We start from the raw sequence: 6,880 nt of genomic DNA on the forward strand, positions 1-6,880 counted from the left end.
TGAGCTAGCCTCTGTTGCCCATCTTCCTCAGTTTCAGAGGGTAGATATTTCAGGGTTGCTTTTTCCCCAGGTCTCCACGCCTTTGTGTTTTGTTTTTGCTTAACGAGTGCCACCTGAGCTAGCCTCTCTTGCCCATGTTCCTCAGTTTCAGAGGGTAGATATTTCAGGGTTGCTTTGTCCCCAGGGCTCCACGCCTTTGTGCTTTGTTTTTGCTTAAGGATTGCCACCTGAGGTAGCCTCTGTTGCCCATCTTAGTCCGTTTCAGAGGGTGGATTTCTCAGTGTTGCCTTTTCGCCAGCTCCCCACGCCCTTGTGTGTTTCTTTTGCTTAAAGATTGTCACCTGAGCTAGGCACTGTTGCCCTGCTTCTTCAGTTTCAGAGGGTGCCTTTTTCAGGGTTGCTTTTTGACCGGGTCTCCTCGCCATTGTATTTTTTTATTTTATTTTTTTTGCTTAAAGATTGCCACCTGAGCTAGCCTCTGTTGCCCATCTTCGTCCGTTTCAGAGGGTGGATTTCTCAGTGTTGCCTTTTCGCCAGCTCCCCACGCCCTTGTGTGTTTCTTTTGCTTAAAGATTGTCACCTGAGCTAGGCACTGTTGCCCTGCTTCCTCAGTTTCAGAGGGTACCTTTTTCAGGGTTGCTTTTTGACCGGGTCTCCTCGCCATTGTATTTTTTTATTTTATTTTTTTTTGCTTAAAGATTGCCACCTGAGCTAGCCTCTGTTGCGCTTCTTTCTCAGTTTCAGAGGGTAGATTTCCCCGTGTTGCTTTTTCCCCAGGTCTCCACGCACTTCCTTTTATTTTTCCTTAAAAATTGCCACCTGAGCTAGCCTCTGTTGCCCATCTTCGTCGGTTTCAGAGGGTAGATTTCTCACTGTTGCTTTTTTGCCAGGTCTGCACGCCCTTGTGTTTTTTTTCTGCTTAAAGGTTGCAACCTGAGCTAGCTTCTTTTGCCCATGTTCCTCAGTTTCAGAGGGTGGATTTCTCCGTGTTGCTTTTTCCCCAGGCCTCCACGCCCTTGTGTGTTTCTTTTGCTTAACGATTGCCACCTGAGCTAGCCTCTGTTGCCCATCTTCGTCCGTTTCAGAGGGTGGATTTCTCAGTGTTGCCTTTTCCCCAGCTCCCCACGCCCTTGTGTGTTTCTTTTGCTTAAAGATTGCCACCTGAAGCCAGCCTCTCTTGCCCATCTTCCTCAGTTTCAGAGGGTAGATATTTCAGGGTTGCTTTTTCCCCAGGTCTCCACGCCTTTGTGTTTTGTTTTTGCTTAACGAGTGCCACCTGAGCTAGCCTCTCTTGCCCATGTTCCTCAGTTTCAGAGGGTAGATATTTCAGGGTTGCTTTGTCCCCAGGGCTCCACGCCTTTGTGCTTTGTTTTTGCTTAAGGATTGCCACCTGAGGTAGCCTCTCTTGCCCATCTTCCTCAGTTTCAGAGGGTGGATTTCTCCGTGTTGCTTTTTCCCCAGGTCTCCACGCCCTTGTGTGTTTCTTTTGCTTAAAGATTGCCACCTGAGCTAGCCTCTGTTGCCCATCTTCCTCAGTTTCAGAGGGTAGATATTTCAGGGTTGCTTTTTCCCCAGGTCTCCACGCCTTTGTGTTTTGTTTTTGCTTAACGAGTGCCACCTGAGCTAGCCTCTCTTGCCCATGTTCCTCAGTTTCAGAGGGTAGATATTTCAGGGTTGCTTTGTCCCCAGGGCTCCACGCCTTTGTGCTTTGTTTTTGCTTAAGGATTGCCACCTGAGGTAGCCTCTGTTGCCCATCTTAGTCCGTTTCAGAGGGTGGATTTCTCAGTGTTGCCTTTTCGCCAGCTCCCCACGCCCTTGTGTGTTTCTTTTGCTTAAAGATTGTCACCTGAGCTAGGCACTGTTGCCCTGCTTCTTCAGTTTCAGAGGGTACCTTTTTCAGGGTTGCTTTTTGACCGGCTCTCCTCGCCATTGTATTTTTTTATTTTATTTTTTTTGCTTAAAGATTGCCACCTGAGCTAGCCTCTGTTGCCCATCTTCGTCCGTTTCAGAGGGTGGATTTCTCAGTGTTGCCTTTTCGCCAGCTCCCCACGCCCTTGTGTGTTTCTTTTGCTTAAAGATTGTCACCTGAGCTAGGCACTGTTGCCCTGCTTCCTCAGTTTCAGAGGGTACCTTTTTCAGGGTTGCTTTTTGACCGGCTCTCCTCGCCATTGTATTTTTTTATTTTATTTTTTTTTGCTTAAAGATTGCCACCTGAGCTAGCCTCTGTTGCGCTTCTTTCTCAGTTTCAGAGGGTAGATTTCCCCGTGTTGCTTTTTCCCCAGGTCTCCACGCACTTCCTTTTATTTTTCCTTAAAAATTGCCACCTGAGCTAGCCTCTGTTGCCCATCTTCGTCGGTTTCAGAGGGTAGATTTCTCACTGTTGCTTTTTTGCCAGGTCTGCACGCCCTTGTGTTTTTTTTCTGCTTAAAGGTTGCAACCTGAGCTAGCTTCTTTTGCCCATGTTCCTCAGTTTCAGAGGGTGGATTTCTCCGTGTTGCTTTTTCCCCAGGCCTCCACGCCCTTGTGTGTTTCTTTTGCTTAACGATTGCCACCTGAGCTAGCCTCTGTTGCCCATCTTCGTCCGTTTCAGAGGGTGGATTTCTCAGTGTTGCCTTTTCGCCAGCTCCCCACGCCCTTGTGTGTTTCTTTTGCTTAAAGATTGCCACCTGAAGCCAGCCTCTCTTGCCCATCTTCCTCAGTTTCAGAGGGTAGATATTTCAGGGTTGCTTTTTCCCCAGGTCTCCACGCCTTTGTGTTTTGTTTTTGCTTAACGAGTGCCACCTGAGCTAGCCTCTCTTGCCCATGTTCCTCAGTTTCAGAGGGTAGATATTTCAGGGTTGCTTTGTCCCCAGGGCTCCACGCCTTTGTGCTTTGTTTTTGCTTAAGGATTGCCACCTGAGGTAGCCTCTGTTGCCCATCTTAGTCCGTTTCAGAGGGTGGATTTCTCAGTGTTGCCTTTTCGCCAGCTCCCCACGCCCTTGTGTGTTTCTTTTGCTTAAAGATTGTCACCTGAGCTAGGCACTGTTGCCCTGCTTCCTCAGTTTCAGAGGGTACCTTTTTCAGGGTTGCTTTTTGACCGGCTCTCCTCGCCATTGTATTTTTTTATTTTATTTTTTTTGCTTAAAGATTGCCACCTGAGCTAGCCTCTGTTGCCCATCTTCGTCCGTTTCAGAGGGTGGATTTCTCAGTGTTGCCTTTTCGCCAGCTCCCCACGCCCTTGTGTGTTTCTTTTGCTTAAAGATTGTCACCTGAGCTAGGCACTGTTGCCCTGCTTCCTCAGTTTCAGAGGGTGCCTTTTTCAGGGTTGCTTTTTGACCGGGTCTCCTCGCCATTGTATTTTTTTATTTTATTTTTTTTGCTTAAAGATTGCCACCTGAGCTAGCCTCTGTTGCCCATCTTCGTCCGTTTCAGAGGGTGGATTTCTCAGTGTTGCCTTTTCGCCAGCTCCCCACGCCCTTGTGTGTTTCTTTTGCTTAAAGATTGTCACCTGAGCTAGGCACTGTTGCCCTGCTTCCTCAGTTTCAGAGGGTACCTTTTTCAGGGTTGCTTTTTGACCGGCTCTCCTCGCCATTGTATTTTTTTATTTTATTTTTTTTGCTTAAAGATTGCCACCTGAGCTAGCCTCTGTTGCCCATCTTCGTCCGTTTCAGAGGGTGGATTTCTCAGTGTTGCCTTTTCGCCAGCTCCCCACGCCCTTGTGTGTTTCTTTTGCTTAAAGATTGCCACCTGAAGCCAGCCTCTCTTGCCCATCTTCCTCAGTTTCAGAGGGTAGATATTTCAGGGTTGCTTTTTCCCCAGGTCTCCACGCCTTTGTGTTTTGTTTTTGCTTAACGAGTGCCACCTGAGCTAGCCTCTCTTGCCCATGTTCCTCAGTTTCAGAGGGTAGATATTTCAGGGTTGCTATGTCCCCAGGGCTCCACGCCTTTGTGCTTTGTTTTTGCTTAAGGATTGCCACCTGAGGTAGCCTCTCTTGCCCATCTTCCTCAGTTTCAGAGGGTGGATTTCTCCGTCTTGCTTTTTCCCCAGGTCTCCACGCCCTTGTGTGTTTCTTTTGCTTAAAGATTGCCACCTGAGCTAGCCTCTGTTGCCCATCTTCGTCCGTTTCAGAGGGTGGATTTCTCAGTGTTGCCTTTTCGCCAGCTCCCCACGCCCTTGTGTGTTTCTTTTGCTTAAAGATTGTCACCTGAGCTAGGCACTGTTGCCCTGCTTCCTCAGTTTCAGAGGGTACCTTTTTCAGGGTTGCTTTTTGACCGGCTCTCCTCGCCATTGTATTTTTTTATTTTATTTTTTTTGCTTAAAGATTGCCACCTGAGCTAGCCTCTGTTGCCCATCTTCGTCCGTTTCAGAGGGTGGATTTCTCAGTGTTGCCTTTTCGCCAGCTCCCCACGCCCTTGTGTGTTTCTTTTGCTTAAAGATTGCCACCTGAAGCCAGCCTCTCTTGCCCATCTTCCTCAGTTTCAGAGGGTAGATATTTCAGGGTTGCTTTTTCCCCAGGTCTCCACGCCTTTAGGTTTTGTTTTTGCTTAACGAGTGCCACCTGAGCTAGCCTCTCTTGCCCATGTTCCTCAGTTTCAGAGGGTAGATATTTCAGGGTTGCTTTGTCCCCAGGGCTCCACGCCTTTGTGCTTTGTTTTTGCTTAAGGATTGCCACCTGAGGTAGCCTCTCTTGCCCATCTTCCTCAGTTTCAGAGGGTGGATTTCTCCGTGTTGCTTTTTCCCCAGGTCTCCACGCCCTTGTGTGTTTCTTTTGCTTAAAGATTGCCACCTGAGCTAGCCTCTGTTGCCCATCTTCGTCCGTTTCAGAGGGTGGATTTCTCAGTGTTGCCTTTTCGCCAGCTCCCCACGCCCTTGTGTGTTTCTTTTGCTTAAAGATTGTCACCTGAGCTAGGCACTGTTGCCCTGCTTCCTCAGTTTCAGAGGGTACCTTTTTCAGGGTTGCTTTTTCACCGGGTCTCCTCGCCATTGTATTTTTTTATCTTATTTTTTTTGCTTAAAGATTGCCACCTGAGCTAGCCTCTGTTGCGCTTCTTTCTCAGTTCTAGAGGGTAGATTTCTCCGTGTTGCTTTTTCCCCAGGTCTCCACGCACTTCCTTTTATTTTTCCTTAAAAATTGCCACCTGAGCTAGCCTCTGTTGTCCATCTTCGTCGGTTTCAGAGGGTAGATTTCTCACTGTTGCTTTTTTGCCAGGTCTGCACGCCCTTGTGTTTTTTTTCTGCTTAAAGGTTGCAACCTGAGCTAGCTTCTTTTGCCCATGTCCCTCAGTTTCAGAGGGTGGATTTCTCCGTGTTGCTTTTTCCCCAGGCCTCCACGCCCTTGTGTGTTTCTTTTGCTTAAAGATTGCCACCTGAAGCCAGCCTCTCTTGCCCATCTTCCTCAGTTTCAGAGGGTAGATATTTCAGGGTTGCTTTTTCCCCAGGTCTCCACGCCTTTGTGTTTTGTTTTTGCTTAACGATTGCCACCTGAGCTAGCCTCTCTTGCCCATGTTCCTCAGTTTCAGAGGGTAGATATTTCAGGGTTGCTTTGTCCCCAGGGCTCCACGCCTTTGTGCTTTGTTTTTGCTTAAGGATTGCCACCTGAGGTAGCCTCTCTTGCCCATCTTCCTCAGTTTCAGAGGGTGGATTTCTCCGTGTTGCTTTTTCCCCAGGTCTCCACGCCCTTGTGTGTTTCTTTTGCTTAAAGATTGCCACCTGAAGCCAGCCTCTCTTGCCCATCTTCCTCAGTTTCAGAGGGTAGATATTTCAGGGTTGCTTTTTCCCCAGGTCTCCACGCCCTTGTGTGTTTCTTTTGCTTAAAGATTGTCACCTGAGCTAGGCACTGTTGCCCTGCTTCCTCAGTTTCAGAGGGTACCTTTTTCAGGGTTGCTTTTTGACCGGGTCTCCTCGCCATTGTATTTTTTTATCTTATTTTTTTTGCTTAAAGATTGCCACCTGAGCTAGCCTCTGTTGCGCTTCTTTCTCAGTTCTAGAGGGTAGATTTCTCCGTGTTGCTTTTTCCCCAGGTCTCCACGCACTTCCTTTTATTTTTCCTTAAAAATTGCCACCTGAGCTAGCCTCTGTTGTCCATCTTCGTCGGTTTCAGAGGGTAGATTTCTCACTGTTGCTTTTTTGCCAGGTCTGCACGCCCTTGTGTTTTTTTTCTGCTTAAAGGTTGCAACCTGAGCTAGCTTCTTTTGCCCATGTCCCTCAGTTTCAGAGGGTGGATTTCTCCGTGTTGCTTTTTCCCCAGGCCTCCACGCCCTTGTGTGTTTCTTTTGCTTAAAGATTGCCACCTGAAGCCAGCCTCTCTTGCCCATCTTCCTCAGTTTCAGAGGGTAGATATTTCAGGGTTGCTTTTTCCCCAGGTCTCCACGCCTTTGTGTTTTGTTTTTGCTTAACGATTGCCACCTGAGCTAGCCTCTCTTGCCCATGTTCCTCAGTTTCAGAGGGTAGATATTTCAGGGTTGCTTTGTCCCCAGGGCTCCACGCCTTTGTGCTTTGTTTTTGCTTAAGGATTGCCACCTGAGGTAGCCTCTCTTGCCCATCTTCCTCAGTTTCAGAGGGTGGATTTCTCCGTGTTGCTTTTTCCCCAGGTCTCCACGCCCTTGTGTGTTTCTTTTGCTTAAAGATTGCCACCTGAGCTAGCCTCTGTTGCCCATCTTCGTCCGTTTCAGAGGGTGGATTTCTCAGTGTTGCCTTTTCGCCAGCTCCCCACGCCCTTGTGTGTTTCTTTTGCTTAAAGATTGTCACCTGAGCTAGGCACTGTTGCCCTGCTTCCTCAGTTTCAGAGGGTACCTTTTTCAGGGTTGCTTTTTGACTGGGTCTCCTTGCCATTGTATTTTTTATCTTATTTTTTTTGCTTAAAGATTGCCACCTGAGCTAGCCTCTGTTGCGCTTCTTTCTC

Source organism: Equus asinus, unplaced genomic scaffold (genome assembly GCF_041296235.1).
Source record: "Equus asinus isolate D_3611 breed Donkey unplaced genomic scaffold, EquAss-T2T_v2 contig_382, whole genome shotgun sequence".
In the NCBI taxonomy this organism is placed as follows: domain Eukaryota; kingdom Metazoa; phylum Chordata; class Mammalia; order Perissodactyla; family Equidae; genus Equus; species Equus asinus.